General features: G+C 36.9%; 1 long non-coding RNA gene and 1 pseudogene across 1 annotated transcript in view; both read right to left on the reverse strand.

Annotated features, from left to right (window-relative positions):
• LOC138057062 (uncharacterized) overlaps positions 1-15,899 on the reverse strand; it is a 553,865-nt gene that overhangs the window by 375,324 nt on the left and 162,642 nt on the right. The window lies entirely within an intron of this gene.
• Positions 9,171-15,611, reverse strand: LOC138057055 (uncharacterized; annotated as a pseudogene).

Below are 15,899 nucleotides of genomic sequence, written 5' to 3' on the forward strand. Positions count from 1 at the left end.
TTGTGTGTGTTCATTTGTACTAATTTCTAGGTGTTTGTGTGTAATCTTGCGCGCCTGTGTCTAAGTGTCTCTATGTACTCTTGCGCGCCTGTGTCTAAGTGTCTGCATATACCCTTGTGCGCCCGTGTCTCAGTGTGTATGTACTCTTGTGCGCCTGTGTCTAAGTGTCTCTATGTACTCTTGCTCGCCCTTGTCTAAGTGTCTGTATATATCCTTGCGCACTCGTGTCTCAGTGTGTATGTACTCTTGTGCGCCTGTGTCTACGTGTCTCTATGTACTCTTGCGCGCCTGTGTCTAAGTGTCTGTATATACCCTTGCACGGCCGTGTCTCAGTGTGTATGTACTCTTGTGCGCCTGTGCCTAAGTGTCTCTATGTAATCTTGCGCGTCTGTGTCTCAGTGTTTGTATCTACTCTTGCGCGCCTGTGTCTAAGTGTTTGTGTATACTCTTGTGCACCGCAGAAGGTGATCTAAAACAATTATGCTGCAATGTGCCAAGTGAAGAAGAAAATTATAGATTTTAACGAGCATAGACCTTGAAGCGCTTTTATTTGAAAATAAGTTTACTTTTCAATGTAAGGAAGACTTAAGTTTTCTTTAGAGTTGAATTTATAATTTTCAAACCAGGAGAGTTTGGAGCACGTGCGAACACTCAGAATATTTCTTTGCTTAGCTTGCCGTTTTGAACGCAAAAAAGCCCAAAAAAGCTTTCAGCTTCGGTGAAGCTTACCTTGACTTAAAAGTTTCCCCAAGGTGGCCAATTCTCTTCGCCAAGAAGTCGTCTTCGAGCTTCAAAATTGAAATTAAAATTCGTATATCGGAGCCATCTTTACACGACGAGAAGAAAGCAGATTCTGGCAAATTCAGGAATTTTTCATGAATAATGCATAGCAAGTTTGAAACCAATCACAGACAATTACGTCATCGACTTACATTATGCTGTTTGCGCACACTTTTCTGAGCGAAGCACGAAAACTATAACACAAGAACAGAATTACAAGCTCGCTGATCATTTATTTTTGCTTGACAGAACTTTGATGATCACAAGAGTGGAGAAAAGATAAAAGACTTATGCAGGTGACAAATACAGCTTAAAATGGTAATGTTTTAAGCGTTTAAGTTTTTCTCTTTTTCAGCAGCAATGTTTTTAATGGTGACTTAAGGCATTCACTTCGTTCCCCTTGGACTAGTGTGGGTCACAAAGCTGCTTCGAACCCAGGCTCTCTCTTTTCCTTTACGCTAAGTAGGAAAAGGGAAGGAGTTTGGGTTCGAGCTGGTAACTAACATGGCTTCCGTCATTTACAGTGTGACCTCATATGCGTTATTGTTATTGTTGAAGTCTCAATTATTGACTCTTTTGTTATGCCAATCAGAACTTGGTGCAAGCCGCATGCCTATTGTAGTTTGTCTTTATGCTAAACAGCCTCATTTTGCGTCCCCAATTGGCGGCCATTTCTATGTTTTGGTTGTCCAATGAAGGACCCGTAATTTAATATGTATTCACTCTAATGGGACAGAAATCGCTTTAACAATAGTGAACAGTTAAAGAAACAATACAAAATACAACAACTGACAAACAATGAATGCCGTTTTTTTTCCTTGTATTGAATAAGTTCAGTTGTGTTATTGTCACATAGGCCGGTCAACTGCCATTGCTGATCATATTACCCAAACAGGCTACAGAATTAAATGGGATCACTTTGACATTTTAGCCACTGATTAGTCTGATATACATTGTAACATTGTTTAGGTTATAGCTTGTGTGGCCGATAAAAATAGTTTTTAAGTCGCTATGCATGCTTTAAATTTCTACTCCAGTCGTTTGACTGTGCAAAATTTAAAAGAATTTGTTACAATATACACGTAATGGCGCAAACATTGGAAAGAAAAAAAAAGGAATAAAGGCCATATTGCAGGAGAAAAAGGTTTTTTTGGGAATTTAACTCTTTTAAATGTATATTCTTTCTTTTGCTTTAGAAAACCAATACGGTTACTAGTTACGTGATGGAAAAACTCACAACAATTGGAACGATTTTAAAGGTATGTACTAGATATGTGCTCTCTACCGTTCCAACAACATAAAAATTTAACTGGTAAAATAGAATAAATTAAATTGAAGACAATGGAATGGATCGCTAAATTAAAAGCAAAACACTCGATTGTGACAATATCCAGCCTTTTTTAATCAGTATTGTTTATTGACTCGATCTGCGCCTGTCACGGTCTGTGTATATATATTTTATTTTTTTTATTTAATTACACATTAACCATTGTTTGCCCCAAAAGCACCTAGGCTTATCAAGGGGGCTCACGATAATACAGTAATCAGGCTTTCACACAAAACACACAGACACACACAACACACAAAATTACAACAAAGAAATTAACATAATTAAACATATATTAATTTAACAAACAGACTGTGGCCAACGAAAAGCAATTTGTACTAATTAAAAGTTACATGACTAGAAATGTATTTATTTAATTCAACAGTCAAACAGTGGCCATCGAAAGGCGATTAGTATAGACCTTATTCATAAATGGCGGTCAATTTATAATTCTTTTGTCGAAGTGCAAATTAGCCTACCAAGCCTCGATACGATACAGTGAATTGAAAAGATTTCCTGCGCTAAAATGAGGCTTGGTAGGCTAATTTGCACGTGGACAAAAAAATTATAAATGTGACCGCCATTTATGAATACGGTCTATTAATTATAAAACTCTGCACTTCACGAAATATAGCACAGTTGATATCATAATTTACAGATTTAACGCCGTACAATAAAAAGAATTTTTCCTAGAATCGCTGCTCGATGACCACGTTTCATCGAGAATAATAGCAACGGAGGCTATGGGTTTTTTTTCACAGCTAACGAATTGAAGATTCATTACCTATGTAATTTTTCTCGGTGATTCCTCTGCTGGAGCAATATGGGCGACAAAGAAAAAAATGATGAAATTTATTCGTGTTGGCCGTTGTTACTTTTACGGATCTCAGTAATAAGGATGTATTTGGTGAATAACAGCGACTAATAGATTGAAATGACTTGCAAAAACAAAACATTCAAACAATTACTAACAAACAATTGATTATTAAGTTAAATTATTCTAGTTCTTGGCAGTAGTAAATGAAATATTTTTGTGTTCCTAAGAATTCAAGATGAAATTGAAACTGACCCACAAGGAATTAGTGAACAGCACTATTTGGACCTTCTAAACGGGATTTTCATTGTTTATTATGTATTTTCATCGTTTGGTTAGCGGAAAGCATGTTTAGCCAATCAGATCGCAAGACTTTAGTCACATGACAAAAACTGGCCAATCAGGGAGCGAGAATTTTAGAATTTTGGCGGATCACTTTCAGCATACGTAGTTTCACGGAGTAACAAAACGTAGCGCTGTGATTGGTCAGTTTTAGTCACGTGACTTGAATTTTGCCACCTAATTGGTAGAATTTGCTTTCCGCGACATTTTAAAATTTTTTTGGCTAGTAATGTAACAAAAAAAAAAAACATGTTTACAAAAATTCCTCGCTGTCTCTCCCCTTCTCATTTTCCTCAGTACCTCTCCCCTGTTTTTCTTTTCTCCTCTCTGTCCTTCCTTCCTACTATTAAACACCCCCGTTGTTATCAACTGCCCATTATCGTCGTTGCTGTACTTAACTACCTATCTACCCATTTACGCTAGTTTACATATCTGCCTACTATCAATTTATCCTTATCTTGTTTGTTTGTTTGTTTCAGATGCCTCTTGTTTCAAACTCCTGCAGCACGGCTTCGAACCTGAGATCTCTTGCACCATAGTCTTGCACACTATCAGCTGTGCTAGCCAGACATCTGCGTTAATCTCCGTAAAAATTGATAGTCTTTCCTTTTTAAATTTTAATCTTTATTCCGGTGCTATGTAAAAGACATTGCTGAAAGGTTTTAGCTGAAAAGAAGTTACTTTAACATTATTTTATTTTTCCACTGCCCTTATTAAAGTAAATCAAGTACAAAACTGGAATATAGCTTCAATGACAGAGCTCAAGACGCCCGAATAACGGCATTTGCTGGGGTGCGAAAGGAATAACAAAGACATTGAACTTGTATCATTTTCATTTCATTTATTGTCTCATGTTAATTATTTCAAGTAAAAATTCATCAATAAACATCGCCTCAATTCATTGCCTCCGATTCATAAGAAATCACTATAACGTATATGGACTATATGTTTGTTAATCTATTGGTTGAAGAGAAATGATTGGTTATAATCCCCCTTTGCCACCATGCGATTGCCCCTCCCTTTGCCATACAGACTCCAAACACCAGCCGCAGTTTCGTCTCCTCACTTCCGTCAATCACATTTCCGATTCGCGTACAGTTGGCGGATCGTTAAAATCAGATTGCTTAAAGAATCCTACATTATCGCAATTTGTAGGTTGCGCGCTTTGTGAATTATCACCCAAGAGCCTCAAAGTGTATTTGGTTTAGTGTAAAAAGAATTAAGTATGGTTTACAAGTGACTTCACTAATTGTCGATTGATTTCTCAAAGACACAACGTGAAATAAAAACAGTATTGAACTTGGATAAGTTGGTCACTTAGAATATATAATAAATGTTGAAGGCATCATTCTATACTTGCCTCAACCTAAATTCTTACGAATATAACAAAAAACACATCCAACAATTGCTCATAACTCACGAAGATTAATTACGATTTACGCATGCGCATGCTTCAAGGACAAGTATTTTGACCTGCTTAAACTTTGCGCAGCATTTCTTTCAACGGCAATAGAAAGCAAATCATTTCGAGGGCACCCATGACCAGTTTAAGAACATACGTATACATTGTTAATATAATAATGATAATAATAATAATAATAATAATAATAATAATAATAATAATAATAATAATATAAGACGAAGGCTCCAAAGAAGACACATTTACAAGTTTTGAAGAGCATCCTGTCAATTCTTTTATGTAAGCCCCTCCCCTCCCCCCAATCCCACCACATTTCTGATATTAAGAAGAAAATGAAAAAAAGTAATTTATAGTAAGACAATAATTACAAATGAAAGAAAACGTAACATTTAAAAAAAGAACACTGTTCACAGTCCTTTTGAGCCATTGAATTTCAAATATAGCTGCAATATTAGTTTGTAACGGAAAGCGAAATCTGAAGATAGTGTTAAATGGATTTTGCGCGCGCGTGCACGGCGTTAAGGAACCTATCATTTCATTTAGTCGGCTGAGAGTCTCAGAGCCATGCATTTGGGGTTCTTCCGAGATTGCGCTCGGCCATCAATAAGCTGGCGTAATCCTATCAATCCAAATAAGACCGGAAAACAGATCTACTATAGCTGTAATCACTGCCAAACTATGTACAGGTCACAAGATGAAGCGATAAACATCACACCTTATTCACTTGCATATCTAGTTTTCATAAAATAAATAACATAACAATACGGGGAAAATATTTTCTTAGTTGCATATACTCTTTTCAATGAATGAAAGACAAGTAACAAGATCTGTATATATAGAGAAAATTAAACAAGCGAATAATGTTGATTGGGGACTGTGAACAAACTTCTGTTTTACGTAGCTACAGGTAAGGTCACTTCATTTAAAAGGTAAATGTAAAGTTCCTTTTTTTTTTAACGTCAGTAGTTCCTTTAGCTGCAGGGCTGGTATCAATTGAAACAAACAGGTACACTCATTACCCTCCTCCTTCCGTCAGTGCTCCGTTTTACGGGTATTTGAAGCCATAGCTACACGGATCAGAGGAAAGTCGAAACAGACGTTGAAGTCACCGAGGATCGAACCGGAAACTTCTTCCTCTGAAAGCCGCGCACTTAACCAACTACGCTACGCCTGCTCCTAAATAGCAGCGTGAAGTGTTTCATAATGAATCTGTTGTCCTTTTGCAGATCCATCTGTTTTTCAGCTCTCTGTCTGGCCTGATGATCAATCTAGGGAACAGAAAAGAGAAAACGCTCATACGTACTGCACTTGTTCTCGTCCCAGACTCATTGTTTCATATGTGTCTGGAGGGTATTCTCGTCACCAGAGCCTTGGATCGACCCAAGGCTCTGGGAAACTCTATGTGGGAGAACATGCGCCGTTGCGTTCTTGTAGCCAAAATTTGGCTATTTGAACCTTACGGCGCCCGCTGACTCCTAGTGCTAACATGACTGCACCAAATTAGAGACGCTTTTGATTGTTCTTCACGAATACCAATGAGAAGACACTTTGTTTCAGGGTTCCCCAGAGCTCTTCTCTCCCCTAGTCAAGAGAAGAGCTCTGGGGTCGAGATTGACTGGAGGGGAAGTGAGAATATTAAAGTTTCAATAAAACTGACGCCATTGACCACTGATTTAGGGGCTTTCATTTTACTTATTTACCCTGTCTTCGTGTAAGTATGGCTTTATTGCTGACATTTTCACAGATGAAATATGTGATCGCAAATTTGGGTGTTATACTAAGTCAACAACGAGCAATTTCTCTTCTAATATAATGGCCTCAAACCTGACAACTTCGTTAAGCATTTATGCGCCTATTTCAGTGTTAACTTATCGTTTCAGTGCGGTTCTTACTTTTTAAGGTTGTCCTTCTGGTTTCACTATGCAAAGTTTTGCAAAGAAATTCGCTAGCTCTTCGCATCTATCGATGTGGTAATGAATTGTAAACCATTAAACTTAGGATTTTACTTTATCTTCAGTGCTTATATTTCATAAAATGAGCAAAATGTGTAGAAAGCGTACGTAAGTGAAGCATGATCCGGTTAATTGTAGTGGTAAGAGTAGTAGTTGCTGCTACGAAAGCAGTTGTATAGAACTGTTGAAGAAAATTGTAATTGGTTGGATCAAGGAGTCATGTAGCAGAACTCGTAACGTATAATGTGATTGGCTCAATACCTAAACCAAGAACTAAAGAATAAAAAGATGAAATAATGGCTTATACTTAAAAACAATAGAAGCTGCTTACAATAGCAATTGAAACAATAGCAGGTAACGAGAGCTGCTACATAAGTGGCGCAGCAAGTCGTAACTAGTCGCATACTAATACCTATGTAAGATTTTATAACGAGTTATAATTCTTAATTAAATTATCGAAAAAATGTGTAGTGTGTTGTGATTTTTTCTTCTGTTCAACCACCAGTCGAGTACTGTTCGAGCTCTACCCTTACTCAGTAACTAAAACGAGTTCTGCTCTCTTAGTAACAAACTCGGAGGAGAGGACCTCATCATAAAAGAGACAAAGAGACAAAATTTTCATATCACCTCGATAACCCTGCTAACTAGCTGATGCTACAATTTCCAACGAGTGCCTATAACTATATCTGTCCTACTTTTAACCACGATGGAACTGAGTTTTTGGATCGATAACTCGCGATGTTTAACCTGTCTGAGCTGCTGTCTGGAGCCCCAGATAGCGCCTCTTAGCGCCCCTATTTCAACAGATGGTTTCCAAGTAATCTTCAGAGACACATAACAATGGTGTGATGTACATCTGCACGTGGAAGAAAAGAAAACAGCCAAAAAGAGCTTCGTTGTTTTGGTCCACCGCGTGGTTTATAACGAAATGGTATTCAAAATGGTGGCGATTACGTAACCTGGTTTCCATGGTCAACATTGTACATGGTCAAAATTGTAGTTATATACACTCTTTTTTAAACGAGCCTCTTTTAAAAGAACGTTCGATTTAGGAGGAGATTACCCAAAATTTTAAGAACATACTAGCACATACCCAGGCTGAGATTCGGTTAAAAACGTCTTTAATTTTAAGCTGCCCAGCCTTCTCGCCTTTTTTTACGTGAAACGTGAAATGACCATTTTTTTGTCTGCGAGATGTGAAACGCCATTTTATTTTCCGTGAAACGTGATGGGGACGCCCCCCTTTTACTGCCCTCAATCTTGGGGACGTTTGTGGTTTTCTTAAAGGGGCTAGGTCATGCTATTTCAGGTAATTTTGCTTATTTTTGTTAATTATGAGCTCTAAACGTCATATTGGCAGAGCAAGAATCTTTCATTTGCAAACTCACGGCCTCATAACAACTGAGAATGATTTTCCAGCTTTGTAAATGAAATTTTGACATAGACTGATATCAATTTGAAAAAGGGTGGGCCGACGTTTTTCAAATTTACCCAAATTCAATCCATTTCAATCTTCTCCAGTTTTGTCCATCCATGTCCCTTCTTGGCTTCCCTGTGTTTTGTTAGAGTTCTTCTATAGTTTTGAACAGTTATTTTGATATTTTAGTTAATACTATGACCATTCGATCAGTGCTGAAATGGCCTAAAATTGCGTGACCTAGCCCCTTTAATATATGATATAAATCAGTTTGCAGTCGACCCTAATATACCACACCACTTAAATTAAGAATGTCAGCCTTGGCCCAAAAATTAGATGTTCTTATAAAAAAGATACAAAGTGCATATGCAGGCATAGTTACTGAAGGTGTGTATTTGTCACTGGGCGAAAAAGCTCATTTAAGTAGTCTTAATCTTGGATTAAACACGTCTTAAACTTTGGTTTAATTAATTTAAGTTAACGTTTAAGTTACTTAAAGTTAAGTTTAATGAAAGCTTAAATTCGTCTTTTACTTACTTAAGGTTCAAATTTAATGTCAGTTTAGTTGGGCTTAAACGTAGCTGAAAGGAATGTTTAATTTCCATTTAACTCATCTTAAACATGTTCAAAACAAATGTTTAATTCTACTTTAATCTGCATTAAAAGTATCTTAAACTGGCATTTAAGTTTTGTTCAATCTACACTAAACGCATCTGAAAGGAAAGTTTAGGTTTGGTTTAATCTTGCCTGAACTTTTCTTAAACAAATGTATAAAATCCGTTTAATTCGCATTAAACGTGTTCAAAACAAGTGTTTAAGTTCCCTTTAATCTGCATTAAGTGTCTAAAAGTAGCGTTTAACTTTTGTTTAATCCATAATAAACGCACCTGAAAGATGTTTAATTTTTGTTTAAACTCCTTTGCAAAAATTGTAAACCTGTTTAATTCGCACTAAATGCCTCCGGAACAAATGTTTGAATTTCCTTCAATTCAAATCAAACGTACCTGAAGCATAAGTTTAACAGACATCAACCATGTCTGAAACAAATGCTTATGTACTCTACACGAGTACTATTTTACTTGTAATGTAAAAACGAATAACATAGTTCTCAACCACAATTGCAACATTTTTAATCTCAATATTGTAGACATTCTTCTGCTTAATATGTATAAGTTCAAAATGGTCAATTCCTTCAAATAGAGTATCAATTGATACAGTTATATAAATAACAATAACTTTCTTGAATAATACATCATTCTTAGCAATAACTAACGGTCCTTATGTTTTCCTACATAATACAAAAATTTCCTCTAATTGTGTACACATCGACAATTTCCATCCCTAATAAAAATTATTGTTTATTAATCTGTCACTCAATGTTTTCCAAGGTTAATTTGAACACTTCAGAACATAAACCCTTAAAATTCATACACTAATCTACAATAATATTGTTCCCTACAGGTAAAAATAAAAGTATCAGTCTGAAACACACAGTACACTATATCTCGAGTCTCCAGGACTTTGGTACAGTGATTTCATCCTACATTTGTCAAGGTTATCATTAACCTGCTCTTGTTAGTCAATTTGCCCTTGTCACACGGCGGCCATATTGTCCCGCGAGACCAAAAAAGCTTTGTTTTTCCACTGCAGGGCTTGGCATGGTAAAACAAAGCTCTTTTGGTCTCCCTGGACAATATGGCCACCGTGTGACAAGGGCGAATGCTTTCCAAGATTTGGGGTTTTTGTTTGAGAAGGGACACAGGGACCATTACTTGCCAAGTTTACGTATGCTCCATCCTTCATATTTTACACTGTATACAAAAGGCTGAGAGCAAAATCATGTCTATCAGGTGGTCCCTGCTAAGTTAAGTTTGATCCCTCCTCCTAATCAACTACTAAAATGAAAAAACCCCTGAAGGCTAAAGAACAGTAACATTTACAATTCATGTCTTAACATACACTATTATACCCTATAAAAATAAAGACTATCAGTCTGAAAGATACAGGACACTGTATCGTGAGTCTCCAGGATTTTGGCTTTCAATATTTTAGAAATGGTTATGTACACAGAGTTGATTCTGCCACTATGAAGCTTATCAATCTTGATAATCTATAAATATTTAAGTAAGGTGCCTACTCTTGTTACTATGCATACAGTCAGCGTATTGTACTTGGGTTTGTGAGGTTTACAACTATGCAGAGAAATCAGAACTTAGAAAGTGCTCTTGGTATCCATACAGAAAACTGGGGGTTTTTAATTGCTAAGATCTGCTCTTTCTGCAAAGTCATAAACTGGGCAAAAAAAAAATTGGTATTAGGAGGCACCATCCTTAACAACTATTTGCTTAAAAGAGGTCAATGGTGGTGAGTACTAAAACATAGTCACAATAAGTTGACTAACATTTGAAGATACTGGTATTCATTGAGATGACTTGTTGTAGTAAACAGGCATTACTAAAACCAGAGGTCCCTAAAAGCTAGCTCCCGATGTCACTATTAATAAATAGCACATTATAGAATGTATTTTTTTCAGTCAGAGTTGACACGGACATGCTCAGAAAAAGAAAATCAGAGTTCTCCCAAAAGGTTTAGATGATCTACCACTGAACTGCAGGAGACTTGTGCATAAGAACCAAGTTAATGTAAATATCCTACATACTGCTTTGCCCTATTTGAATCCTAATGGGCATGATCTTAATCATATGAACCTAGTTTAATTACCGGGCTCCCACTGGTCTCTTGTAGGTAAGTATTAGAGTATTGGAGCAACACATGCTATGTTCAGAAATACACACTAATGAGATGCATGAACTAATGATAGAAATCACAAGGTGTCCCCTAACCTTGATTCTTACTAAAACACAAAAATTCTGTCAAACTTGAGGTCATATGTACCAAACAAAAAGGTCTGTCTTTTTTTACAAATGTACCCAAATTCAGGGTCAGGTGCAGTTCTGGACTAATGGAAAGGTCATGATTTGATTCCTGTTGGGAAACTGATTTCTTTTCTGAATATCCCTCCATGTGTCACTGTCTGAATAATAATATACTGTATTGGTAGATATAACCACATTTCTTTTAAAATTATCTTAGTAAAAAAAAACTTATAAATAAATAAATAAATAAATAAATATATATTGCTGTACCAAGAGGTGGAGAGTGAAGACAAAAGACAGCTCAAAGGAGTTTCATGGGATCACACAGTCTGATAATGAAATTTAACAGTTAAAGATGGTGCCAATTTTAGTTGCTGGGCACTTTGAGATTTTCAGGTTTCCTATGGGTGATGCCTACTAAAACAGGGATATTTTTGCCAGTTTAAAACTATGCAGAGAAAGCAAACTTAGCAAGTGCTCTTGGTATCCAACAAGAAAATTGGGGGAACCCTGCATTTTTCTGAGATAATAAAGTAGTTTAAATTTAATACCATACATCGCCTAGAATTTTACTGCTTCTAAAAATAATTGTTGCTTCATTATCTCCACAAAATGCCCCACTGCCTCCAATTTTGTTTCTGGATTCCAGTGGCCCATTCTAAGATCTGTTTTCCTTGCATAGTCATAAGGTATATGCAAAAATACTTCTATATTAGTAGGCACCATCCTTAATTTCAGACATATTCAGCACTCCCAAAACACTTACAGTATGTACACAAGCAATCTTTGACCAGAAAAAAAAAATGATTGCAAACATTCAAAAACTTCCTTGCTTAGTTTTTTAGCAGAAACAATATTTTTTTAGAAAATTTGATATAGACAAGTCGTGTAGATCATGCATGTGGGGCTTGAAACTTGAGGTTTCTTTGCTGGGAGTTGTTGAAAAATCATAAAGAAACTTTCTTAACCTTGCATTATTATCAATGATTTATTATTTCAAAATTCCCATCACTGTGTGTGCCCCATCATCCTCTGTCTTCATACAGAACTCACTCTGTGGTTGTCTGTGGTTGTCTAACAGCCCATGATGGGCCAGCAGGTGAAGGCCTGTCTGACTCTCCTCCAACCCTTCTTGGCTTTAGCAACTGTTTGGCATGTCTGTTTAAGTTCTCCCTGTGGGCCCTATCTAACCTTACTTTCAAATTGGTAAGGGCCGTTCACTGCCAAGGCAGCTTCTTTGTTACATAACCAACCAAATGCTGGTTTCTATCCCCTGTAATGGGGTCCCCCACTTCTTCATACTCGGAATCCTCGCTGCTCATATAATCTACATAGAGGCAGTCGCCGCATGACTTCTGGTCTCGTAGTGTCATTGTTGCCTTCAACTTTTCAAAGCCAGATAGACGCCTTTCCAATTTCTAATGATAAAAGTAAACAATATTTGTTTCATTTTCTCAAGTGCTTACAATATCTTTTTGTTTAAATTAAAAAATTAACAAGATCCTGCAAAATTAAGTAAGACTTTACAACTGAAAACATATAGTAAAAGGAAAAATCAAAACAAAATTATTATTATAAAAAAGTGGTACCGGGCAAAAAATTGCAATCAAATTAATGTACAGTAAGTGCAGTTCTATATATCTCAAGCACCCAACAAACGTTTTTTTTTACAAGCTAACCATAAAATACAAAGCAACCTGTTTTCAATAATTTGTTGTCGCGTCACTTGCCTGTTGGACTTTGTAACGAGGAGTGACTATTAATAAAATTTGTGTATCCTGATTGGCTTACTTGTAAAAAAAAAAAGTTAGTTGGGTAGCCACGGTAAAGCGTGTTGCACTGTAATATCTTGAAATTGAAGATAGACTTGTCGAATGAAACTTACGCTTAAGAGACGCCTTGATCTCCTGAAGATTTCCTTATGTTTGTCATTTGTTCCACTTTGGACTTTATGATCCCTTTCTTTGACAGTTTTGAAATATCGATAGTGCTGTGCTGTTGAATTTTTAGAAAAATAAGCAAAGAAATATTAAGTACATGTACTGCAAAATATCCTCTCCAATAACATGACAAGCTTACTTGCAGTATAAGCTCCAATTTCCAGTGAACTGGGATGGGGGGATGGGGGGATGGTCCTTTTAATTTGGGGCTTGGATCACAAGCTCTATGCAGTAGCGGGGTGTGGACAATGGGGAGGGATAATTCAACATGCATAGTGACTACCATTTTGACAAACCACTTCACAAACTGCCCAGATGGAAAATTTTCAATGTCAATTAAATTAATGACCTCAAATGGTTTGAACAAGGTGTAAATTAACTTGAATGGCTGCCAATTTCTGATAAAATTCAGAGCTTCAGACAAGCGTATTGGCTAAAAAAGCTGCAGTTGTCCATGGCTTGTGATCCCATGAAAGAAATAAATATAATGTTGTGCAAGTAGGTTATGTTTCAAGGTAATTTTGTTAGGTGTTTTGTTTTTCACAGTGCTTTCTAATTGATTTGGCAGACTGCAGTCAGCTGGAGTTCACTTAGTACTTGAAATCAAAGTGTTACACAATGCATACATGTACATACCTTCCATTTGTAAGTCTGTCCATGGGCAATTTTCCCTGCCATGCTCCTTTTTCAAAAGGTCTTTAATTTTTGAGAACAAGTCCTGATTTCTGTCTGACTCTGGACTGTAAGAATTGATAGCAGTGTTTTATTAAAGAGACTTCCAAAGCAAGCCTATTTTTTATACATAAATATATCTACAGTGTACAGCTGTTTCAACAAAGGTTGTCCAAAAAAAAAAAAAATAGGGTAAAAGCGTATGCAACAATGCCAAAAGGTAGTCTGGTAGCCAATTGTGTTCCAAAATTGGTTTTAGATACGGTAGTCAAATATGAACTTTTATATTTTCTATGGCTTGTTTATATTAGCTTTTGCACTTTGTTTTGTCTTGAAGAAAAATACATGTAAACTTATTATCCCTTGTTTTGTTACTCTCTAAAATTGTCCTTGCTTGTTGAAAATGTCAAGATAACAATGAGTGCCCACCCTAATGGGCCACAAAATGAATAAGTGCCCAGGCCATTAATCGAATAAATACGTTTCCAAGTGCAGCACAGAATATACACATTGTTTGTGATGTCTAAAAAATAACAATTAAGGGTATAAAACATACTCCTCTGTGACAGCATAGCCGGTTGTCATCTTTTTCTCCACCATTTTTTATAAATAAACCGAAAACTCTTCTGAAAGATAAGAGTTAATCACACCTTAGAATCATCATGTGAATGGCTGGCATTTCTGAGGCTTATCTAGGAATGTAATTTAGTCCATGATGCTAGGTCCAAGTGATAAATAACAACTTTATTAAATACTTATTTGTATCTTGAAATTAATTACAGAAATACGCAGTATGGATAGAGCATAGCTGAAGCCGACTGCATGACTAAGGGTGTATGTCTTTGGGAAAATGTGAATCCCGATTTTTGATCCAAGATCACTGGGACCATGGTGTATCAGAGGAGGCAACAAATCCAGTTCGCTGGGTAAAGATTCATTGGTTCCTTTGATGCACCATGCTGAAGTGATCTTGGATAAAAAATCCGGATTCATATTCTGATTTCTCCCAAAGAAATTAATGGTCCTTTAATGATTATTGCATTTTACACCTGTCTTTTGTTCCTTTCTTTAACATGGTGACTTCCTTAGCTATGCAATGTACAAACTTGAGGGCTTAAGGCTACATAAATTACTGTAAGGCTGCATTTTGTCATTACTTCACTCCACTCTGTAACTGACGTTTGTGTTGTGTGAGCTTACTATTTTCCTCTAGTGTTTGAGTACACCATTACATTTTTAAGCTAGTGCTATCTACAAATTTGAAATATTTAGCTTCCACATCCAAAAATTTACTTCTGAACACATGGACTGCCATGGAAACATCACTTTGGATTATTTATCAGTGGCGTTAATGTAAGCCTTTCATCATTTTCTAGTTGATTATGAAAGGTAAAGTGTGCGAAACTATACCCTTCCACCCACCACACATTTGCCCAGCGCATGTCAAATTCAGCACAGAGAATGTAGTGACAAATAAGCAAATGCTCTGTGGCCGAGTTACAAGCTTGTTGGTGCCCAGCCCCTCAACTGCTCCATGTTTGTATTCAACTATGGCGGCATAAAAACATGACGAAACACAGAATACAACTTATTTCTTCGCAAAACGTCTTAGACATCCATCTAAATTCAGTAACACTGTGTAAGAGTGAGAGACACCTTAAGTTACAAAAGAAAATGACTAAAGGCTTCCCGATATCTATAGTCCACATCGATGGCGGTTCCTATGAAGACACGTGTGCACATTCCTCAGCTGGTCGATCAACTAGCGAATTTTGAAGCAAACGCTACGGCCCCAAACAAATTAATTGTATTCTATAAGAGTCAAGTTAAGTTATACCTACCCTTTAATCGTTCGGGACTTCTACAGTGGACTGTACACGGCTTTTTCTGCCACGTCTACTCTTCTGTGTTTGTTGCCGTTCAAGCTCTGTTCTCAACGTTTCATTTTCATTTCGAAGATTAGCATTTGCTTCTTCCAATTTCTTCTGCCCTTCTTGAATCGCATCCAATCTTCTGTTCATCTTTTCCATGAGGACTAGCTGCCTTTCTTGAACCGCATCCATAGCGTAAATCGAACAATGCAGAAGAGATACGATTTCAAATGACGCGCTACTATATATGGGCATTCGATATTAGAACATCTGATTGGCTTTGCGAAGAATGAGCCTCGACCTTTGTCACGCAACAGCCGAAATCACGCGCTCGCATTTTAAGTTCCAAAATGGCTGGTTCTAGGATTGGTTGCGAGCAATTTTGTCCAGAAACTCCTGACTCCGCCGATTTTCTGCGCAACAAATGTAATACCTGTGGAAAATCGTTTCTCTATTCATCCTCCTACCGACGACATCCGTAAACTCCG

The sequence above is a fragment of the Montipora capricornis genome, chromosome 7, assembly GCF_036669925.1.
Source record: "Montipora capricornis isolate CH-2021 chromosome 7, ASM3666992v2, whole genome shotgun sequence".
In the NCBI taxonomy this organism is placed as follows: Eukaryota; Metazoa; Cnidaria; class Anthozoa; order Scleractinia; family Acroporidae; genus Montipora; species Montipora capricornis.